Below are 25,188 nucleotides of genomic sequence, written 5' to 3' on the forward strand. Positions count from 1 at the left end.
GTTGGTCTAATTTGCAGCCATTGGAGGACTTTCTGAGGCAGCCAGGGACAAAAGAAGACCAATCAACAGCAGGTGACAACATCTACAGGCTATTGAGACAGGGCAGCAGCAGTAAATGACTGATTTTCTTCAGTTCTTTGCATCTACATGCTATCGTGGCAGGGCAACAATTGCATTTGACTGATTTTCAGTCATTCTTCGCAACAAAATTCTGAATTTTCTCTCTCTACAGCTTTCTCTCTAATCTCCCAGCCATTTTATAGCCTTGTTCCAAAGATCTCAGCATTTGGCCCTTGGAGACTGAGAAATTGTTAATTTCTCTACTGTAAACCCTAATTTACAACAAAAATTAGGATTTAGCAATAGCCTTGGAAAGCGTGCTAGAAACTGGAAGCTCCAAGACTTGGACTTAACAGGGCTAAAGCTGTTTTTAACCTATTCAATTGGAGGAACCAGCAAATAATTGAATTTGGGGCATTTTCCATCGCTATCAAAGCGAGTAAAGGCCACCAAATCAAGAGGCAAATCAGATTGAAGACTTGCTGGTCACTTTGGACAGCAAGGAGAGTTTGGATTGCGAAGGGGATCGGAGAATTCCATTGTAAATCAACTTTTCCTTCAATAAAGCTAAAGAAATACCGAAAGAGACACCAATTTTGGGGCCAATCGGGTGTGCATTGTCCAAGATCAATAGGTAAATTTGTATTTTCAGCTTTGCATTAATTGTTTACTCCTATAATTAAGTTGTAATCAAGGATTTACCACCCATCCACGAAAGAAAGGCTGGTTGCATTGTCCTCCTTTTCTGCCCCATAAAATATCATATCAATTTCACATTGTATCTACCTTGTATTTTTTGTCCTTATAGGTCATTCATTTGGTCATAAGTATCAATTGGTAACACTAGAGAAATGGTACCTAACGCCAATCTGATGGTCAAAGATAGCACAAAGACACTCGGGAATAAAAGTTATGTAGCCAACTTAATTATTGACCAATCTTTTTTTTCACTAAAATAATTATTTGCTTAATTTTTAGTATTTAAAGATTGAAAATTAATATTTAATTATGGATAATGCTGAAAAAACCGTTTGGAAAAGCTGCCACTTGTCAAAAATGCCCATGCAAGATTGAAAAACATCTTTAGAGATTGGAGAGGCATTTTAGTGTATTCAACCTGCAAGAGAGAGGGAGGAGATGTTGCTAGTCTGATCTGCAGCCATTGGAGGACCTTCTAAGGCAGCTAGGGGGAAGAGAAAACCAATGTGCAACAAGCAATAACATCTACAAGCTATTGAGACAAGGCAGCAACAATAAATGGCTGATTTTTTTCAATTCTTCGTAAAGAAAGTCTAAATTTTCTCTCCCCTCACCATTCTCTCTCATCTCCCAGCCTTGCTCTGAAGATTACAGTATTGAGATCACCAGAGATTGAGAAATTTCAAATTTCTCTATTGTAAACCCTAATTTGCAACAAAAATTAGAATTTAGCAACAACTTTGAGAAGCATGCTGAAAAATGAAAGCTCCAAGACTTGGATTCAACAGGGCCGAAGCTGTTTTCAATCAAATTCAAATGAAGAGACCAGCAAATCAAACTTGGGGCATTTTTCATCTCCATCAAAGCGAATAAAGGCCAATTGACTACCCGAATCGAGGGGCAAATCAAATTAAAGACTTCCTGATCACTTTGAAGAGCAAGGGGAGTTGAAATACCAAAAGGGATTGGGAAAATCCCATTGTACATCAACTTCTTCATCAATTAAGTTAAAGAAATACAAAAAGGGGCACCAGTTTTGGGGCCAACAGGGTATCCATTGTCCAAGATTGTAAGCTAATTCACATTTCTCAGTTTTGTAATGAATGTTGTTGCTATAGCTAGATTGTAATCAAGGAATTACCACCTATCCATGGCCGAGATACCATTCAATCCCTTGATTTGGTGGACCTGAGGCACCTGATTGCAAGCCAAAGCTTTGTGCTAATGCTGATTTTTACTCTCAATTGAGAAATTACAACAATATGTCTTCGTATAGTGAGATGGACTCAAGCGATGATGATGCCTCTCAGTATAAACATTCACATGGGAATGAAGGAAATGCAATGTCTGACCTTGAACAAGGCTAAGATCATGGACAACAAGCTGAAAATGTTGATGTTGGGCAAGATGCAAGGCTGATAACCAGTAAAATGAAGAGAATTTTGATTACCAATTCAAGAATCAGATGAGAACAACAACAAATCTCTTTGCTAAATTGACAAACAATCCTCAATTTACCCGATTTTCGAATGCTCCAAAGAAGGGCAGCAAGGGCAAGAAAAATAATGCGTCTTCTACACCTTTAGGATAGCAAGGTACATCGAAGATAATGCCAAACCCTTCATTTGAAGCTCCCAAAGATATTAATGAAATAAAACAGTTGGTACCTACGAGGCAAGGAATGCAAATGCAAGGCCATCATGGAAGTGCCAATCCAATAGATTTTGGACAACCAGGCATGCATGCTATGACGGGGCAGCCAAGATATTTTGGTAGAAGCATGATCTTTCATGCTATGGTTAGACAGGGACCATGGTATACAGCAACCAATGCATGGTGTGCAAGGCCCAATGTATTCGGGTATGGCTGGAAATATGTAAAATCCTATGTATGGTAACATTGGTTTGATGCCTAGGGTACAAAGTAGCATGTTTGGTACTGCATTTGCACCCCTAAATGCTTATGGGGCTCAATGAATGAATATCAGTCATGCAAACACTCCATTTGGTGTTGATTTTGATGTAAATTCAACAAATGCACCCTTTTTGCAGCAGCCAGTGTATGACAACTTAACACCCGAAGGGACAGCAAGAGACTATCATGAGGATGGAAAAGTAGTAAAGTTTGTCTCCTTCAACAATGCACAAGATAGGTTAAAAGCTTTGAATTTCATTTAACAATTTGATGCAACCTATTCAAGGGGAAAACTTCACAGAGTCCTCGAAGATTTGAAAGGCAGCCACTTTCTTGAAAGGGAATGCATAACAATGGTGGTCCACTCTTTTGATGTAAGATAGAGCACCGTCAATGTGGGTACAATTCAAGCAAATGTTTATGTCAAATTGATTGACGAGTACCTTTGAGGTGGACATCATGACAACTTGGAATAAGCTAGATGCTAAGGAATGTAAGAATTTGGAGCAATATAATAAGAAATTTTAGGGTGCATTGCTGCCTATTACTTCTTATCACCCCACACGGGGTGCCCAAAGGAATCAGGGATTTTTGCATTAAATCCACCACGTCTAGCATGTCTCAGCTCATAGAGACTACTACTACAGTTGATACTTTGCTGCATGGGAAGGATTCGAGCTTTATAGAGAGTAGGGAGAAGCTGAATAAAAAGTTGTTTGAGGTTTAGAAAAGGGGTAGATCTGAAAATCAGCCTCAAAAAGGCCAAAACAGCAAAGAAAGGGCTTGAAACATTGGCACAACGTAAGGAATTGATGGCTGCAATTAAATGTTTTATTTGTAAATAGAAGGGTCACATTGCAACGAACTGTCCCAATAGACAACAAACTAGAAAGTCAGAAAATCAATGAGATTCTAAAGAAAAGAAACCCAAAACATCAGTGGGATTGGTGTCCAATGTTATTAGTGATCAGCCCAATGATGATGCTACTGAGTTGTGCAGAGCATAGGGCAAAATTAGGGATCATCATGCATTGATTTTCTTTGATAATGGTGCACAAGCCAATTTTATCTCTATTGACATGGCAGCCCATGTCTAGGCATCAGAGAGGATGAGATGGGACCCATCGAGAAAGTTGCATATACACGGATATGTGGACAACAAAGAGTTCTTCATTGCTCCGCTTGAGGGTTGTGATGTATTGCTTGGTATGCCATAGTATCACCATATGCACGCAACGATTGATTCTAATGCAAAAAAGATTACTATTCAGCATAAGGGAAAGGTACTCACACTTGATGTAAAGTTGAAAGGTGAATTTGTCCCTGCTATATCTACAACTGTCATTTCTAAAGTAATGAAAAATCATCTTTCAGCGTACTTGGTTTTTACGAAGAATAAAGATGATAGTCAGAATATTGGCAACCTGTCTAAGTTAAAGAAGGATTGCATGTCATTTCTGAAAATATATGTTGATTGCTTCTCTCAGTCACTTCCAAGGCAGCTACTACCTGAAAGGCCAGAAGATCATGGCATAGATCTTATCCCTCGAAGTAGCCCACCTAATAAGCCACCATACGAAATCAATGAAACCCAACAGGAGATTGAGTCAAGTGAATGAACTGTTAAACAAAGGATGGTTCATGGCATATGTGCATTGACTATAGTGCTTTGAATAAAATCACGATAAAGAAACGCTTTCCGTTTCCTCGAATCAATGATGTTATGGATAGATTGCAAGGAGCAACCATATTCAGTCGTATAAATTTGAAAAGTGGGTATCATCGAATACACATTAAACTGAAAGATGTGCCTAAGAGAGCTTTTAAGTCATCTTTTGGATTGTGTGAGTTTCTTGTTATGCCTTTTGAACTTACAAATGCTCCTACCACTTTTAATCAAATGATGGATTGCATCTTCAAGCCACATAGAGGATTTATGGACACTTTCTTTGATGACATGATTGTCTATTCAAAGAACCAAGCAAAGCATAGAAGACACTTGGACATAGTGTTCAATGAATTGCATGAGCATAGACTGGTTATCAATGACAAGAAAACTGAATTCTTCATGCATTGTATCGATTGATGGTATTCGCATGAACCCTGCAAAGGTTAAGGTAATACGATCATGGCCACCTTTGAGAAATCTATATGAGATCCACAGCTTCTTAGATTTATGTTCTTACTACAAGAAGTATGTACGCGGGTTTGTGAAATTGCATCTCCATTGCATGCTTTGCAAAAGAAGGATGTGCCATTTGTCAGAGTGCAGCGGTGCGGAAGCGTAGGACTGAGAGAGAGAGAACGCAGAGAGAGAAGGGAGAGAAAGAGACAGTGGACGATGAAGATCTGCTGTATATAGAATGCTGAATACAAAGATATACACGGGCGCAGTGCGCTGGACTGCGTGTCTCCACCTCGACGATGCGACCTGCTGTCCACCTCGAAGTCTGCTGCAGTCTGCACTGTCTGCTGTCTGAAATCTGTGAACAGAGATAGAAATCTGCACGGCACCGGTCTGTAATCTGCAACAGAGAAGAGTGACCAGACTGCTGGAAAAATCGACTATAAATAGTCGAAAAACTGCCTGAACTGGGGCGCCAGAAAATACCCTGTCGGCTGCATTAAATGCAGCCGACTAACTGTACAGGTCGGACTGCCACGTGGCAGTCCAACTGTGCAGTCCGACTGCTGCACAGCGATCTGATCTCTAACACCCCCTCTCAGAGCCTGGGCAGGGCAGAAGCCTGAGGGATCTGGAATGTTGCCGAAGTAGAGCCTGAGGAAGCGCCTTCGTAAACAAATCCGCAAGATTGTCCTCCGTCTTGCAATACTCCACAGTGATGGTCTCATCCAGAAGCTTTTCTCGGATGAAGTGGTACTGGATCTCAATGTGCTTCGTCCGGGCATGAAAAACAGGGTTCCTTGCCAAGGCAATGCAACTCTCATTGTCACATCGCAGTAATGTAGGACGAGTCTGGGGGCACCCAAGCTCCTCCAACAATCTCCGAAGCCACACAACCTCGCATGTGGTGGAAGACGCGGCCCGATACTCCGCCTCAGTAGACGAAAGGGCTACCGTGGGCTGCTTCTTGCTACTCCATGAAATAACACCTGCACCCAAAGTAAAGCAATAACCTGTTGTAGACCGCCAGTGGTCCACGTCACCGGCCCAATCCGAGTCGCTCCAACCTGCAAGTACAAGATCTGACCCATCTGTCCCTGCGGGGTAATGAATCCCCAAATCAGACGTCCCCCTTAGATACCGAAGTATCCTCTGAGCAGCCTGCCAATGCACCGTCTTAGGTTCACTCATGAACCCTGCCAAGAGCCCAACAGCAAAACATAGATCAACCCTGGTGTTGAGAAGCCAAATCAAGGACCCTATCAACTGTCGATAGCGGGACGCATCCACCAAAGGAGAAGCTGAATGGGAAGTGGCCTTCCAGTTCGGATCCATAGGAGTAGAGAGGGCCCGACAATCTTCCATCTCAAAAGACACCAAGAGCTCCTGTACATATCTCTGTTGGGAGAGAAAAATCCCCCTCTGAGACTGATAAATCTTATGGCCTAAAAAGAAATGGAGTAGCCCCAAATCCGTCATCTCGAACGTCCGATGTAAAGCTGACTTTGTCTCCTGGACCTGCTGTGCATCATCACCTGTGACAATCAAATCATCAACATATAATACAAACAGCACACAACCATCCTCGGAAGTGTGAACATACAGCTGCGGATCGGCCTTGGACCGCCGATATCCCAACTGAGACTGGAGGAACGAATCAATCTTCTCGTTCCAAGCTCGCGGGGCCTGCGTGAGGCCATACAGGGCCTTCTTCAACCTGTAGACTTTCCCATCTGAAGAACCAAAGCCAGGAGGCTGCTCAACGTAGATCTCCTCCTTCAAATCACCATTCAGGAAGGCCGACTTCACATCCAACTGATAAACAGGCCATCTCCTATGGCCAGCCAAAGCAAGAACAGCTCTAATGGTTGCCATACGAGCTGTGGGGGCAAAGGTGTCATGACAGTCAATCCCTGGGCGCTGGGCAAAACCCTTAGCAACAAGGCGAGCCTTGTGCTTATCCAAAGTACCATCACTGAGATATTTGGTCTTGAAGACCCACTTGACTCCAATCACCTTCTTCTTCGGGGGGCGTGGCACAAGTGACCAAGTGCCATTCCTCTCAATAGCCTCCAACTCAGCTTCCATAGCTTTCTTCGATGGGGCGGACTGTAAAGCCTCCTTCACGGAGGTGGGCTCTTGGTCCTGCATAACACGGGACATCAAACAATAATTGGAGCAAACAAGCTCCGAAGAATGCGCCTGGTGCCTCCGTGACCGCCGCGGACCATCCTGCGGTCCCCACTCCTCAGGAACCCCCTCGATCCCTGAATCACGGAGTGTGTCACGGGCCCAACGAGGAGGAGGCCGAACCTCCCCTCAGCGTTCTCCATCAGCAGAAGACTCTGGAATGTCCACCGGGGGTAACTCCTCAGAAGGGTCCGGTGGAACAGTAGACTCTGTGTCAGAAACAGAATCATAATCAAAAGGCACGGGCTCCGGTGGAACTGTAGAAGGAGCCCAACTCTCCCCTGGATCTCCAAGAACGGGATGCTCCTCACCCGTTGAAGTAGCCGGAACCTCTACAAACCGCACATCACGGCTAGTATATACATCCCGCTTGACGGGATCATACAGTCGGTAGCCTTGGGACTGGGAGCTTTAGCCAACAAATACCTGTTTGCGGGAAGCCGCTTCAAATTTATCACGGTGAGCCTTGGGAATGTGAACATAGGCATCACACCCAAAGACTCGAAAATAAGAAACATCTGGCTTCGTCCCAAAATAAGCCTCAAATGGAGTCATCCCTTCCACGGCCGAAGTAGGGGATCGATTAAGAATGTGGACTGCAGTAGCCACAGCCTCGGCCCACAGAACCTGAGGGGTCTGTCGGTGCTCCATCATGGTGCGCGCCATCTCGATCACACTGCGGTTCTTCCGTTCTAGAATACCATTTTCTTGAGGAGTATTGGTATTGACAAACTCCTAGTGAATTCCTCTATCTGCACAAAACCGAGCAAATTCATTAGACACAAATTCACCTCCCTTGTCGGATCGCAAGGTCTTCAACTTCCGGCCTGATCGGTTCTCCTCAAAGAGAAGCCAATCCTTGAAGTGCGAGAAAGCTTCTGACTTTAGTGCCAAAAAATAGGCCCATGTCATCCTGCTATAGTCATCCACGATCAGCATGAAGTACGAGCTCCCACGCAGGGACTCATTCCTCATAGAGCCACATAGATCTGTAGATACTAGCTCCATCGGTGAAGTAGACCGCCGCGAAGCTGTGTGGGGAATGGCATCCCTATGCTGCTTCCCCCGTATGCAGGAGACACATGGCTGCTGGCTCACCACTATATCCGGCAACCCTCGAACAAGCTGTCCACATGACGCCCTCCGAAGATAGTCATAGTTCAGGTGACCAAACCGAGCATGCCATAACTCAGACTGTGACTGTGAGGTAAGAAGAAGAGTAGAGAGGGCAGTGGAAGACTTCAGTTTGTAAATGCCGTTCTCCTCATATCCGGATGAGAGAACCTTCCTCGATTCACGATCAAGGACTCACACAGTAGAACTGTCAAACTCCACCAAAAGACCAAGGGAGCAAATCTTATGAACTGAAAGGAGATGGTACCCTAATCCTGGTACATGCAAAACCTCTGAGGTATGGGTGCCACCTCGTCCATCCGGAATAAGCTGCATCTTACCCCGACCTGCAACAGAAACTGAAGAGCTGTCTCCAATGAGAACCTGCCCACGCGAAGGTCGCAGCTGGGCAACACCATCTGATGAAGGAGTCATGTGCCGTGAGGCACCACTATCAACAATCCACTCTCGAGCTTGGGGAGCCGTCATCGCAGCATCAGAAGCATTTGGTGAAGCGTCCTCAATGACAACTAGATGTAGAAATGCAGCTGATGAGGGTGCAGCCACCGCTCCAGAATCCTTGGTATCCTTCTTCTTGGTGTCCTTCCTGTCTTTGTCAGGGCAATCCTTCTTCCAATGGCCAGTCTTTCCACAAATATGACATGTGGAGTCTTTGTGGTCCTTGTCCTTCTCCTTGTCCTTCTTGGATTTGTTATCCCCCTTCTTCTTCTTTTGATCCTTCCCCTTCTTCTGAGAGGCTTGACCTGTCAACGCCTCCGTCTTGGAAGCATTCTGTCCCTTTAACTGTTCCTCTTGGTCCAAGACCATAGAAACCAACTCTTCCCAGCGAAGAGTAGACTCTCGCCCCGAAGCAATAAGGGCAGAGTAAAATGTACCGAATCGTGGCGGCAACTGGGACAATAGTGTGATCGCCATGTCTTCGGAGGAAATCGGCTTCCCCGCATTCTGAACCTGCATCTGTAGCTGCCTTAGCTTGTTAATGTGTTCCCTTAGCGAAGAAGACTTATTTACAGACAAGGTCCGCATCTGTACCTCCAAAGAAACCCTCTTCATCAGGGTCATCCGATTGTACATTTGATCAAGCTCCAGCCATATCTCACGAGCCACCGTCAAGTGCTCGATGTGAGCGATCACGGCTGTAGTGCATGATAGAAAGAGAAAGGATCGAATCCTGGCATTCAGTTTGTCCCAATGAGACTAGGCCCTGGCCAACTCCGTACGAGCATCGGAAGAGAGTTTGGACTCATCTCTTACCGAAGGCCGGTCAATATCCTCCTGTACCAACTCTGCCAGATCATAGGACTCCAGGATGGCCAACATCATAACGCGCCAAATGCGGTAGTTGTCGCCGTCGAGCTTCTGATCTGTAGGAAGAGCCGGTAAGACAGGCACCTTCCGGTCCATAATCGCCTGGAACTCCAAGTCCATCTCTGTAGACATCTTCACCTGCAATGCCTTCTCAAACGCAAAAGCAGCCCCCTCTGACTGGGTAAACTCAGCCTGCTAAGGCTCTTCCGCGTCCCAAAGCTTCTTCACCCGCCGGAGGCGATGAAAAAGCAAAACCTGCACTTTTAGGTTAAAAACTCAAACTTCCTCCGCGTCAAACAACAGTAAACAGCAGCAAATCCACCACCTGTACTCCTTTCCTGTGCGCCCACACTCGTTTTAGCCTTGTTCCGAGGCGCAGCCCTCCTGACTGCCCTTAAACGCAAAAAAAACGCAAATTTGTGTCGCGATGGAAACTCCACTTCAGGTTGATTCTACGCTCAGTCAGCCCTCAAACACTGCTCTGATACCATGTCAGAGTGCAGCGGTGCGGAAGCGTAGGACTGAGAGAGAGAGAAGGGAGAGAAAGAGACAGTGGATGATGAAGATCTGCTGTATATAGAATGCTGAATACAAAGATATACACGGGCGCAGTGCGCTGGACTGGGTGTCTCCACCTCGACGATGCGACCTGCTGTCCACCTCGAAGTCTGCTACAGTCTGCACTGTCTGCTGTCTGAAATCTGTGAACAGAGACAGAAATCTGCACGGCACCGGTCTGTAATCTGCAACAAAGAAGAGTGACCAGACTGCTGGAAAAATCGACTATAAATAGTCGAAAAACTGCCTGAATTGGGGCGCCAGAAAATACCCTGTCGGCTGCATTAAATGCAGCCGACTGACTGTATAGGTTGGACTGCCACGTGGCAGTCCGACTGCTGCACAGCGATCTGATCTCTAACACCATTTAGATGAACAGTAGTGGAAATTTTAACATTTAAAAAGTTCAAGAAAAAGATGACTTCAGATCTTGTGCTTGTGTTGTCAGATATCTAAGAAAGTCATTCATAGTTCAGTGTGATGCATATAGTAACAACATTGGGACTTTTCTTATGCAGGACAGCCGAGTTGTGGCCTATGAGAGCCGAATTCTCCACAAGCAAAAAAAAAATTTGCAGGTCTATGAGAAAGAGCTCTTGGCTGTAATTCATGCATTGTCTATGTGGAAACATTATTTGTTAGGGCCTGATTTTACAATGCAGACAGACTATCAAACTTTGAGGTACTTTTTGACGCAAACAAAGTTGTCAGAGAAGCATATGAGATGGTAAATTTTCTCTCTATGTTTCACTTTCAAATTGTCCATATTGATGGTAAAAAGAATGTTGTGGCTGATGCATTATCACATAAGCCACAAACTACAGCCGTTAGTATGGTTTATCACACTGAGTTTGATGCCATGAAAGAGCACTATGTTGCTGATTCGAACTTTGCTAATATTTATAATCAGCTTTGCAACGGCCAAAGGCACTATACTCCTCAAGTAAGGCCTACAAGGCTGAATCATTAGATATTGCAGAGGGCTGACCGGAATTGTCCTTATTCACTTGCAAAACAAAGATTTGTGAGCATTTCTTAAACTCCCGTTTGAGTTGCTTTGCTGTAATGAGCTGAAAATCAGCATGATCTTGAACTCCCTCTAGGCGGATGGGCTCAGTTCATAAACTGATTTGTGTACTCACATACACTGAGGTTACGTTGGTCAAGAGTGTACCATCTTCTTACCAACCGCTCTTTTTCCACAAGAGACACAAAGACTTGGACCATATGCATTTTAAAATCTTCCCAGTCAATGAATTGATGATTCTCTCGATTGATATAGTGCCACCATGTGTGGGCAAATCCTTCCAAGTGGAGAGAAGCAAAAAGCATTTTCTGATCATCAGTTCGAGGGTAGATATTGAAGTAGAACTCCAACTTGGACATCCATTTCTCCAAGTTAGATGGTGAGGGAGATTGCCCATTGTACTTTGTTAGGATGATCTTGTCACACAGATCATGAGAGTCATGCTGCCATGAAACCCTTGCTGCCCATACATCTCGTAGTGGCCATACATACCTTGTTGTCCATACATCCCATATGGTGCATTTATCCCATGCTGTCCATTATAGCCAGGCTGCCCATGATTGCCATGCTGGCCATTAGTACCATATTGTCCATGATGGGGCTAATTCATATAGGGTGCATGGGGGCTCCTAGGAAGAGTGGGGGAATTTCTACCAAGGGTGGGAGGGGGCCTCAATGGGGTGTTGGCTACATGGTTGATGGGGGGGTTCAACAAAGGTTCATCATGCACATAAGAGGGTTCACCAATCTCATAGGTAGAAGCGGGGATTCCCTTAGCACCAAGTATGCCCTGTGGACCATGCAATGGCTCCTGATGTAGTGGACGTCTAGATTCATGCCTAGAGTCATTGACCTTCTCTTGGGATGAAGCGGTAGCTAATTAAGCAACAAGAGTAGTGAGTTGCTCCAAGGTCTATTGAGTCCTTGAGTTTGAGAGAGCCATGTGCTTGATTGCTTCATCAAACTTGGACATCATTTGGCGGTGGTTGGTGACCATGTCATTATGTTGTTCTATGTGACAAGGCTCATACTGACATAGGGTGTGATTGAGCCGGGTCTATGGATCCGTGTCGAGCATTTCATCCTGCATATCACCATGGTAATCTTGTGCCGAGCTCGGTTCATCGTTCATGGAGGTCCGGGAGTCTCTAATCTCCCTCTAGAGTTCCTCATGGGCCTTGCTTTTGCCTTTCTGGCCAAACATTTGGATGCAGTCCACAGGACTTGCTGTAAGTAAATGGGGGGTAACTTTTTGTAGGAAACTCCGATTGGTGAGATTTTCGATTCACGTCAGAGGGGACAAAGTCCTCTTCGAGATGAGCTATTAATCTTTGTGACAGAAAATGAACAGAATTTTCTGCAATGGAATTGCTGTGTCTGTCCTGGAGCGGTCTGCACCCTGTCCACAGTGCCCCTAGTGCACAAAAATGGGCATAACTTCCAAACCATAGCTCCGATTGGGGAGATTTTTATTCAAACCGGAGGGGACAAAGCCCTCTTCGAGGTGAGCTATAGGGTCCACTCCCAGATTCAATACAGAATATTCTGTAATAGGATCTTCGTGACTGTCTTGCAAGACTGTGACTAAAAACACTGCTTGTCTCTTATTGCAAAAGCCTTATATGGATGGATCATATGTTGAGAGGCCTAATCAGCAACATAAATAGCATCCTGAGCATACTACGCATTATCCCAAGTATCATTGCATATCCATCTACTCTGTCATCGATGCATAAGTGAATTTACTGCCATACATCTCTTCTAACTGCATGCACTTCAAGTGTCATATATGGGTGCCATTAGCATTGCGGGGGTATCCAAAGGGGATCGTTGCATCAAGGGAGGTGGTGATCATGGGGAAGAACCTGCACCTACATACAAGTATCGAGCTCCGAATCACCGGGAGATAGGCAAAGTCCCCCCCCCCCCTGCGGGCCGGGTTGTGCACCCCTTCAGGGTCTTAAGTGGTAAGGGAGGGTCATCTCTCTTTTGTCTTACCACCTCACCTAGCATCAGCCTTTTTCCTCAACCGGAGTATACATGGCAGACATTTTTATTAAGCAATTAGCATGAGATGCGTTGGAAAGGAGGCATTGGGCCTTTTCATGAGATGCAAGGAATAAACAAGGGTTGGGTTAGGGGTTACCTTGGCAGTCCAGTGACTCACTGGCTGCTACTTAACCGATTACAAATGGCTAGCTTATCTAAGGTCACATGACAAGATGGGGGTTAATGTCAGTCAATACAATGAATTTGAGGATGAGTTATGATGCATGCATACAAGAGGGATTGAACTACTAAGCCTATGCAATCTTTAATCTCTCCAACAAGGGATTAAGCTCAGCAAGTGGATAAACATGAGAGATTAAAATCAAATTGTCATACCTCTTTAGTGCTTGGAGAAGATGGTTCTCGTCATGATGCCCATTTTCTCCATCAAGCAAGCCCAGTTGGTTGAAGCACTCCCATGGATGAAGGGTTCAGCATTCGAATGCTTCCAATGATGATGATGGCTCCTGTGCTTGTTCCTGAGCTTGAACTTCAAGGAAGGAAAGCTTCAAGTGAAGCTTTCATGGCTACCCTCAAGAAATCTCCGCATATTGATCTGTGGGCTGGATCAAAAGCTTGAATTGAGCAATAATGGCTGCCCACAAGCAATGTACAGCAAGGAATTCAACCAAGGCTCAATGTCAGGGGAGAAAGGGTTAAATCTTGCTGAAAGAGGGTTCAGCTCTTTCCCCAAGAGGCCAAGAATGCCAGGGGAGAGGCCAAGAGCAAGAGTGGGAGACAGGAGGAGGCCAAGGGCAGCAGCGCAATTTGCGCCGCGAATTGCGGGTTGCTGCTTGTTGCTTGTGGCAAGGTTTCCTTGACCACACCAAGGTGCTTAAAATGGAGCTAGAGATGAGGGGAATCACGCTTTGGTGTTGGCTGATGTATTGGAGGTGTTTGGAGCAATCTTGGAGAGGTTATGTGGGCTGGCAGCCATGGCAATTTGCAAGAGAGAGAGAGGAGGATAGGGGCAAAAATTAACTGGGGTTTTTGCCCTCTTCCAACTCCTGGAACTCTAAACTTGGCCTGGAACCCCTAAAATTTGCATGAAAAGAAGTGACGACCTGCAATTTTAACCATTTCACCTCCAGTTATGTCCGAGTCTCCAACCATAGCTCCTACTTGCTCTAAAAATCTTAGGTTAACTATAGTCCTTCTTGCTCCACCTGTACCTATAAGCTGAGTAACTAGGGTTTTTGGGATTTGAAAATGAAGAAAGGGAAAAGAAGAAAAGGACCAAAGCCTAAAGCTCTAATACCACTTGTAATGAATGAAGCTGAGAGGAGAGAGGAAATGAACTGAAGAGAGAGAAAGAGACCAAGAAGATGAGGAAATAAGACTAGAAGAGGAGAGAGAAAGACAGAAAAGAGAGGAGAAAGCCATGGAAGCTGAAGACTAAGGTGAAGAGTATGTTCTTGATAATAACTGGGTGCCCTAATCTAGGACTCTTGCACCTTATATACCCCGATCAGTGTGACTGGGTGTCTAACCCCTAGTTTGTATGTATCCCACTTGTTACATGATGTCAATTGTACTAGCTCTTGAAAATAGAGAAGAACCATGTCTCTATGCCCGTCATCAATATCTTACAGTAGCATACAAGACTATCCTGTCAAAAATGCCTCTAAACATATGTGACAACAGATTTTCCACTTTTGGCCACATCACCAAAGAGTCCCCCTCATGTGAGCTCAAGACAAGGAGCCAAGCCCGCTCTCTATTAAATACCAACTCATAATGAATCCGGATGGCAATCCCAACTCCAGGATTTGAACCTGTCAAACTACGATCAATGCGTCAGGGATGTCCCTCTCTAGAACCTATACACTTGTATATCTATATAGATGAGGCTCAAGGCTACCCCATCTCACACTCCCTCTCTGGCACTAGAGAGTCATGAGAGAGAACCGCATCACTTGGACTAGAAAGCATTAGAGGAAGGGACAATCAAGCCCTTTCCTTGATCTGAAGAAGTGCATTCCTCCCACGCCTGGGACTACTCCTTGGCTAGAGGATTGGGGTCAAAATCTGAGAAAGAGGATGACTCATCGGAGGAGTCCATATCCCGCTTCTTATTCTCCTCCTTCTTCCATAAGGCTGCTAACTCCTTGCAGTACTTTCACAAGTGTCCCTTCTTACCATAGTAATAACACTGGGCCTTCGATTTCTTCTTCCTCTCACCCCTCTCTGAAGCTATAAAAGCCTCATTGGAACCTCCATAATGAGACAAAAGCCTCCCCTGTAAACATGAAGATGCCTCATGCTCAAGTGGCATCAAGGATATATGTGTAAAGCTCATGAGTATAGATAATACATGTGCCCTCAAAGCATTCACCACTCCATCAAACTCTTTGGGGGGGGGAAGCGAGCTTGTAGAGTACCGTTCCCACAAGATGTGCCTCTAGAAGGGCAGATTGTATGTGTCAAAACTAGTCTTATACCTATGTAACTCAAAGCAAAAATGACTAAATGGTGTCCTTAGACTAAAACTTCATCTACTGAAGCTGTCCATAAAGTGACACTACTACACGCATGGTGGAAGGTGCCTTCTACAACATTTGAATCTTTTGAACATACTTTGGGAGATGTCCTGCAAAAGGTAACCACTGATAGAACCTCTTTAGAAATACATCAAAGAAGAGCAGAATAGCCACGCGCATCATCCCAATCCCATGTAAGCACAGCTTCCTCATAGTTGTCCTCATCAAAATCTTTGGGAAGAGGAAAAGGACGCTAAGACCGAGGAATAGCTCCACTAACAATGTACCAAATCTGCTTCTACACAAACCAAGCTTTCATCACAACACTCCATGTAAGATAGTTAAGTCCATGTAACTTATCATTTGTAGAAGTTCACAGAGGAGCTATCTGGAGAGGAGAGGAAGAAAAGATAGAGAAGAGAAGATAGACAAAGAGAAAAGGCAACAATCCAGACAGCATAGTCTGCACAAAATTCGAGTTCACACACAGTATTCACAAGCTGACCATGAAAAATCAATTGCAAAAAATGGAAAACATCCAACAAACACTATGAGTAAAGAGAAGATGTTGTCGCCCAACCTCCAAGAGTAAGATTGGCACAAAACACAACGGTTGCTAATGAAAACGAAGAGTAACCAATATTAAATGCACGCAATCTACAATAAATGCAGCAAACAGGGAAAGTGCAAGTAGCTGGAGAAAAAACGCAACCTTCAAATGATGAGAGACAAGGCGATGGCACCAAGCAGTAGTCGCCACATCAGCAACTGTGTAGACGGCCTATAATCAGCAAAAAAGCATGCAGCAGGAACCTAAATCCTGCAATCTAATACCATGTCAAAAGTGGTGCAGCAATGGAAGCATAGACAAGTGCTGAAATAAACTACTAAAGACAAGACAGAAGAGAGAAAACAGAAGAACACTGCAAAGAAGAGAACTCAAAGATATGCTTAAGAAATGGAATCCATATACCAAACACAAGACAATTGCATACAACAGTGAGTCGTTGGCTGCATGGGCACTGGCACCAGCTCCTCTCTCCAACAAAAGTCCACTTGAAGAATGATGATGACTATATGATCAAGGAGGAGGAGCCCAATAAATAGGCACAAAATAGGCCATAACCAGCAGCTGGTCTGCTGGCCGGTCTGCTGGCCGACTAGCATAAAATGCCAAAAACCACATGAAATGCCCACACTAAAAATGCCTAAAATCCTAACAAATGTGCCCAACCCATCACGCACGCAAAGACTCACACATGAGCTGACAATCCTGCTAACAACTAGTTTTTCCTTGACTGCATCTTTTCAGCTAAACTATAAAGAGTGCCCTCATCAAGAAAAATCAACCAATATTGCGAATGAGTTTAGATCTTGGCGCTCCACTTTGGAGGTGGAGGGACCATTGCCCTTCTTGAAAGCAGCCCTTGGATATTGACAATCCAAAGACCAAAAGCAAGGTAAGTAGGAGGGTCCCACAAATGGTCTGTAGAGACTTTCGTAGCCAAAGGTTTCTCTAGGCTCTTGGAAACCTTGTCATTAGCAGTGGGTACAACCAACAGCTTATCTTTGTGCCACACATAAGTGCACAAGTGGTCCTGTGAGGTGGTACGTGTGACTACTGCTAATGCCACATCAAACTTTGACACGAGCATCAACCCAAACCTGATTTGTGGAATCCAATGACTACATAGGTTGCTTTCCTTTGTCCACATGAGTCCTCATAAGGGCCTCATCGGCTTGAGGACCATCATCCATAGGTGCATCAATGACTAGTGGAGCCAAGCCCCCATCAACATCAGCAGCCTTCTCTGGGCATTCAGCCATAGAGTGCCCAAATTGGCCACAAGAAAAGCAATGCCCTGCAAAAGTACCCCATTTCAAATGATAGTGCAATGAAGGCATCTGAGAACAATTTAAGTGCAAGCAATTGGGCCTTTTACACGAGGTGTCCCACAGCATGCACAAACAGTTCCAATTGGTAGCCTGCATGCTGGGGGGAACCAAAATTATACCAATTGCTCCCATAGCATCCTTAAGCAACGGCCAATAAACGGCGGGACAATATTCAACCTCGAACCACATTGTGCATTCCTACTATAGCAAACATTGGAAGTCTGCTAGTGGCCTCCAAGCCACAACATGAACCAGGTGTCTATCAAAGAAAAGCAGAACTCTAGCCAGAAGAGCATCTTGAGCTTGCTGATTTGAGCAAAACCTCATAGAAGCCTTGTGGGCCAACAAAGATTTCGTCCATGCAATCCCCTTGCAGGATGGAATTCAGTCAGGAGAGCATGAAATCCTACCTGTGAAGAAAAGTATGACCCCTCTTTCATAAAAGGCTGAAAAAGAACGCAGTACATTATTGGTACCCGCATTGGCATCCAAAACATCCTCTTTATCCTGGACTAGAAAGGAGTCCTGATTGTGTCGAACATATTCCCCTAATATTGGCGAATTCCAATAGATGTTCCCAGTCCAACTCCTCGGATTCCCTAGCAGGCAATGTAACCTACGCATTAGAACGAGCACACTGCTCTGACTATGGAATGGCATGAGAACCTGCCCTCACATCATCAAGAGTGTGGTCATTGCATTCCCTCCCAGCATCAAGATCATGTTTACTGCACTTGACGAGGGGTTGCACATCAGAACCAGGGTGAGCCTCAGAACAGGGAGCAACCAGCTCCATGCAAGGGACCATTTCTTGCTGTTCTTCATCATCCAACTCTGGCCCAAGGGCATCCACCACTTGATCAATGAAGGCCGTGTTCAGCTCTGGCATGGTGCAGGACACAAGGATTCAGGATATTCGCTACAGCATAGGCCTGGCTCACAGCAAATAACATGCTGCTCCCATAGTAGGTCACACTGCATGTGCAGTCCCACTTGGACCTGATCAGAGCTCCCACCCAGAAGCCTGGAACTTCTGTTCTCTCTCTCTCTCTCTCTCTCTCTCTCTCTCTCTCTCTCTCTCTCTCTCTCATATTTCATCTTCTATCTCAGCACGTGCATCTGATTACTCATTGTTACACTCTCACAGATGGTTGGAGAGAATGATCACAACAGTAAGGAAAGAGGAAAAGCTGATCGCTAGCCGAAGGACCAGCTTACAAGCCAACCTACTGCTCATAAATGAGCTGAGCTGAAAATGCAGGCCAACTTCAGTAAATGTTGGTCCCCCACCCAAGGAATGTCTGCCTAGGCTTGCAAATGTCCAATTAACTAAGAAGTTAAAAGCAGTCCACGACATCTGGAACCTACTGCCCAACACGAATGCATGTTGACATTCATTGAATCCATGCTGTCATCTCCTAGTTGTGAGCTCCATCAGAGCTTGAAAAATATCATTCATCATTTTTCCTCATGTGCAGTCTTAGCATGCATTTCTTACCCTGTTTAGTGAGGTATATTTTTGGAGTGTACCAAGGCTGCCTGATTGAACCATTTTTGTTATCATTGCAAGCAACAAGTAAAACAGCACACAGGTCAGCAAAGTTTGAGGCTGTCACCTATTTTAGAGGCGGCCACAATTTGTTCCCTCCAGATTTGCTAGTTTGTTGCCTCCATTTTCCTCTCCCTTTGCCTACATCATCTTCTTCTCCAGCCTAAATCCAGTGCCCTCACTAATGCAGTCCAGCAGCATGCAGGAGCTAGCTGTAGTAGCATTGTATTTTTGGATCTGATTTGATCCTTCTTTCTCTGCATTCACCCTGTCTTTCTCTTTCTCTTCTCTCCATGTTGCATTCTTTCTTCCATTGTGCACTCTCACATGGTATCATCACAAAAGGAGTTGAACCAAAGCTATCCCAAAGAGAAGATGTCATCAAAGCATTCTGATTACCCTCAGATTGCAGCATTTTTTGCACCACGTGGCCTTTCAAAACCTGGGTGACATCAAAACACAATGGTCCAAGTCATAGTTACAAGCAACACAAAACAAGACAAGGACGGGGGATGGGGGATGGGGAGGAATCACCATCACTTTTTGTGACTATACAGTCACACGGAATGGGATGTGAGATGGCAGAATTTTTCGCGCTCTATATGAGGTCCATGGACGACATCACTCTTGCTTCTTCATGAAGCCTTGACTAGTGGACAGCAGATCATCCAGTCATATGACATATAAACGTGACTGAATCCAGGATCTCCATGATAGAGGGGGCTCCACTACCATTGATGACATTCATCTGTGCATGTTTGAGGCATGGGTACCATTCCTCTACTTCTTTTGATAGACAGGTTTCCAATTTGGCAGCTACAGTCCCTTATCTGCAACACTTGGGCTTCAATCTTCTTTCTGCTTGTGGCCTTACTCAGCTATGTACCCACGTGATGTTTACACAAGAGAAGGTCATTGAGCTACCAAAACTTTGCTCTAGAGTATTCTATTTTCTGCCATTTTTCAGCTCATTAGGACAGCCCCAAAAAGGCATTTTTGCTTTTTGAACAAGACACGAGACTTCTTTTGGCTCTGACAATTTCTATAGGAGGGACTCGATGCACTTCACTCTTGATCCCTTTGCCCATCCTTTGCATCCACAATTGCTGCCATCATCAATTGCCAACATCATCTAACCTTCTCCCTGCTGCCATCAGCTGCCACATGGACTTCATCTACTGTATCTGCTGCCATCATCAATTGCCAACATCATCTAACCTTCTCCCTGCTGCCATCAGCTGCCACATGGACTTCATCTACTGCATGTATCTGCTGCCAGCTATAACCTGATTTGCTGCTGCTCAGAGGTTTCTCTATCATGCTGCAGCTGCCACAACCTAGTCTACAGCCTTGTCATCATCTCTAGACTGCAGACAACTTCATATTCTGCTGCTACGACCTGTTCTACAGACAGGCAACCAGATTCTGACAGGAGTGCTGCGTTTTACATCTTCTACACCAGCCTGATCTGCTTTTGCTCTTCCAGCAGGTCATGATCAATATTCATGCATTCTTCATCTGATTTTCCATCAATTTACTGCCCGCCTGGAACTCAGCTGCTGCATGGTATCACTCTCAGCTCCAGTCAGTTGTATGTACTCCAGATTTGGTGGTATTGCCACACTTGGGATCCATACATGGAGGACAACAATCATCTGGCACTCTCGCACAAGTCTGTGGTTGTTGAACTTCTTCACTCCTTGAGCATCACATCTGTATTATATTCTTCACTCATTTACATTCAGTAACCCATTCATTCATCAGATTCTGTCTGTTCTATCACTTTTGCAATTTTTGTTTAATCCCCTCTTAGCTCCAAAATTCTGAACCAAAACCATAAATAGGAACACTTCCTTTCAACTCAGAACATCACATGACATTGCATTAGTCTCCTGGATGAACTCCAAATGAGCTCTCTTGGTGATCCTTCACCTCAATCGTGGTGAATGCCCCCAAGCCTAGAAGCTTGGACATAACCATTGCTGTGCACAGACCTCCAACACTGCTTGAATTTGTTGGATTTGGTAGAAACATTATCAGCACCCAAAATAGGTGAAACACTGCGACCTTAAGTACTGGGACAAATTAGTTTTCGAAGAAATATCCAAGATACTGGGACGAATCAGTATACAGGAATTGTTGTGGCCCTTAGCATAGAGCAAGGGCAATCGACAGAAGTTTTTTTCTGTAGTAGGGACACTGTATAACTCAGTGAGAGGTGAAAGAATGGTTCCCTCTGGATCTTCCTCAAAGTTTCGACAGGATGGGGACAAGGCAAGCCTTACTCTACTCCTATCCCACACTCACCAATGTCTGGCACAAAGCAAACCTAGAATATCGTCTTGAACTTTTTCTGTGACCTTCATTCGCGCAATTAAACAAGTTGGTCATTTATCTGGTAGAAGAAAATGCTCAATGCTTCTCCTATCGATAATTTGCTCACTCTAGACATAGCAGTAGAACAAACTTATCATTCATTCTCCTGCAAAGGATTAACACCGTTCGCCTAGAACAGACAACGATTCCATTCCATGGTTATGATCCTGCAGACGAATACATGGCTTACCTTGCAGAGATAGAAGAAATACGTAGAGTTCTTATGTCCTTTATGCATGATCATGCATGGACGGCCAAACAGTGAGTCGTACTAAAAAGGAGGAGGAGCACACCTCGGACGTGGGATCATCATCGGTCTCTCTGAAGTACGCATCTCCAAGCATATATCGATGGCAGTGCAGAAAGAAAGCATGGGTTGTGCTGTACAATGAAAATTTTGAAATGTATCCTAGGGGCTCAGCTTGATGCTAAGATGTCACGCAAATCATGTTAGGTGAAGGGGGAAGAGGTGGAGGTGGGACATTAACTTTGGTAAAGGAGGGGGTGCAACCTCAACTACTATGGAAGGAGGCATATGGATGGGCGAATGGGATTAAAGTCAATGCTATGGGGAGCACAATCCATGTATGGTCTATCTATGCCCCAAATGCATCAAGCAGTAGAGCAAGGTTATGGCAAGCATTGCGCCTTGCGCCAAGGCAAGAAGCAACAATCATGATTGGAGATTGGACCATGACAACCACACAACTTAATCGATCACACAAGGGGTGGACAATGATTGTGGCAGAAAGGGAGAACTAGGAGAAGGGCTAACGTAGCATCATGATCTAGTAGATGTCACCCACATGTGCGAACAAGAAGAGGCTATAGCCTTCACATGGCATAATCAGCACAAGGATGATTCATGCCGTACGGGGAGATTGGATCATGCCTACTCCAATCAAGGGGGGTGGTGGATCATACCCCAACCAAAGCTGCAGGTGTTGACTAATGTCATGGACTCTGATCACTGCCCTATCTAGGTATGCCTTAAAATGGTCTCTCCAAGGAGCCCAAGCAATGGGCCGCCCCAATTTATATTCAACAATTCAATTCTTAAAGATCTAACATTCACTCAGAGGTTAAAGGAGAGGTGGAATGAAAGTATTGCTACCATAGCAAAACCCTTCAGGAAAATAAGGGTGGGCGTAGCAACAATGATAAAGACTTTGAAGCAACATGGTCATTGTAGAGTTAAGGCTAGGCGAAGGAATGTGGATGCAGCTATTAGATGTAGAACATGCATATTGGCTATTCTTGCTTGGTGTCCTCATGGTAGGTATATGGTCTAGTTGTTGCAAGGAATTGAGGATTTCATTAAGATGGAGAAGGAGAGGAGAATTGATGTTGTACAGACTGTTAAGATAAAGTTATGGATAAGGATAAAAGCTTGGATAAGATAAGGACAAGTCAGCATGTGGACAAAAGGATCTCATAGATATCCACTTTGTAAATATCTTAGATATCTAGAGATGGAGCTCACCTACCTCATTTAATGTACCATGTATATATACAACTACTAGCGATGAAATGTTCAATTGCAATTCACTCCTTTCTCTATTTTGTCTCTATCTCTTTCTCTTATTGTGCACATTATTCTCTTATCTACAAGTTCCTAGTTTCACTACATGGTATCAGAGCACCATGTCCTATCTTTCTAGCTTATCATACTCTCCTCAAATTCACAAACTACTCGTCCTCCTTTACTCTCGTTCAATGGCTCTCGTCAATGCCACTACCTCTTACAACCGACACATCAAGATCGACAAACCCAATGGAAGCAACTATCAAGTGTGGAAGCTAAGGATGGAACTTTACCTATCTCAAGCAAACCTATGGAATATTATCAATGGCAAGGAAGACTGCCCTGTACAAGAAGGAGTAGACAGGGAAGATTGGATGCAAAGAGATGCAACTGCGAGAATGGAAATAATTGTCCATTGTGGAGATCGACAAGTACAACTACTAAGAACAATGCCCACTACAAAAGGTATTTGGGAATTCTTCAACAATACATATGAACACACAGATATTGTTTATCAAATGACCATGTTTAGAAAACTATCTATTGCCACTATGCATGAAGATCAGTCTACCACTAAGCTCTTAGAACAGTGCAATCTTTGCTAGATGAAACCATAGTATCTAGTTTAGTCATCTCAGAAGAATTACAAGCCATATTTCTACTCTCTTCCTTGCCTCTATCTTGGAGAGCCTTTATTACTACTCAAACCTCCACTGATAAACTCAAACTTCAGCCCCGCTGATTAATAGAATCAAGCAAGAGCAAGTCATGAGAGACACTCTTTCTACTTCTTCAAATCAAGAATCCAAGGCTCTAGCTGTAACTGCTTACAACCCAAAACATATTCACAAAAGAGCTCAACACTTTCAACAAAAACCCAAGTTTTCTTCTCGATCTAACTTCAAAGGAATTCTTGGTAATCCTCAACATAAGCCCAACTCTTACCACTCTTCTCAATCCCTATCCTCAACAAGGTCACATGTAATGCTTGCAAAAGACAATGTCATATTGAAAAGGATTGTTGTCAAAAAAATAGATTCAACAAATATCAATCAAAAGGTCAGGCTCATTTTGTTAGCATCGGCAATTATGACATAGAAGAGCAACCAAAAACTATCATCAACCTAGCCACAAGTGTTTGGGCACCTTATTCCAACTCCAAAGAAGAATGTACATAGTTTCTAGATTATGGAGCTACTCATCATGTGACTTTTCACAAGAAATGGTTAGCCGACTTCAAAGAGATCTCCACTCCACTCAGTGTTGCCATGGGGGACAACAACATTCAACAAGCTCAAGGCTATGGGACAATTCAAGTGGAGCTTCCCTCCAATCACATAATCAAGGTACATAAAGACTGTTATGTTCCCAATCTCAAGAAAAATCTATTAAGTATCAATGAGCTCACTTCTCAATCCTCTCTCACTGCTCACTTCTACAAAGACCACTGCATCTTACAGCTATTCTCACCTTCTCTCAAACTTAACTGCCCCAAACTAGGTCGACTTTATACACATGGGTATTCACTTCTACAACCTTCTTCAAATGCTTCAGTTAACTCCACTTCACTCACAAGTACACCATAGAAGACACTCCTATGGCACTCTAGGCTTGGTCATGCCTCTCAAAACGTTCTCCAACAACTTATTCACAAGAAACTTGACCATGGCATTCCACCTTCTCTCTCTCAACCTCCATTTTGTCAAGCTTGTGCTCTCAGTAAGGCCACAAATCTTCCTTATCCCAAATCTTACTCCATTACAACTCAACCACTTCAATTAGTACACTTCGACATTTGTGGCCCAATAAATCATGTATCTCTCATTGGCGCAAAATACTTTATGGTGCTTATTGATGATTATTCAAGATACACTGTTGTATATTTTCTCACAAGGAAGTCACAAGTCTTCCCCAAGTTCCAAGAATATAAGGAAGTAGTTGAAAATAAGCATGAGTTACGACTCAAAGCTCTTCGTACAGACAATGGAGGAGAATATACTTAAAATGAGTTCGAAGATTATTGCAAAGCTTTTGGCATTCAACATGAGCTTACCATACCACATCATCCACAAAAAAATGGAGTTGCCGAACACAAGAATCATACGCTACTCAATGTTGCAAGAGCCATGATCTCACTAGCTCATCCGGGAAAAGAATATTGGGAAGAAGTAATTGCTACACCAACATATCTTCAAAACAGGTTGTACTCGAACTCTCTACACAATGATACTCCTTAAGGATTGTGGTTTGATCACCCTTCTGACTTATCACATCTTAAATTCTTTGGATGCACTGCAT

General features: G+C 44.1%; 1 protein-coding gene across 6 annotated transcripts in view; it reads right to left on the bottom strand.

Moving 5' to 3' along the window:
- The window catches only part of LOC148008932 (putative phosphopantothenoylcysteine decarboxylase), a 40,314-nt gene extending 18,500 nt beyond the window's left edge, over window positions 1-21,814 (bottom strand). The window contains exons 1-2 of one of the 6 annotated variants that reach the window (XM_087673883.1): window positions 21,659-21,814; window positions 19,057-21,532 (exon numbers count right to left, since the gene is read on the bottom strand). The gene's annotated coding sequence lies outside the window, so the exon portion shown is untranslated. Of the gene's footprint in view, window positions 1-19,056; window positions 21,533-21,555 lie in introns of all 6 variants that reach the window. The other 5 variants (XM_087673882.1, XM_087673885.1, XM_087673884.1 and 2 more) reach the window with 5 other exon arrangements.
- Window positions 21,815-25,188: the final 3,374 nt, after the last annotated feature.

This window comes from Lygodium microphyllum, unplaced genomic scaffold (assembly GCF_053477565.2).
Source record: "Lygodium microphyllum isolate KBCC unplaced genomic scaffold, Lygodium_microphyllum_v1.1.10 scaffold_44, whole genome shotgun sequence".
Lineage (NCBI taxonomy): Eukaryota > Viridiplantae > Streptophyta > Polypodiopsida > Schizaeales > Lygodiaceae > Lygodium > Lygodium microphyllum.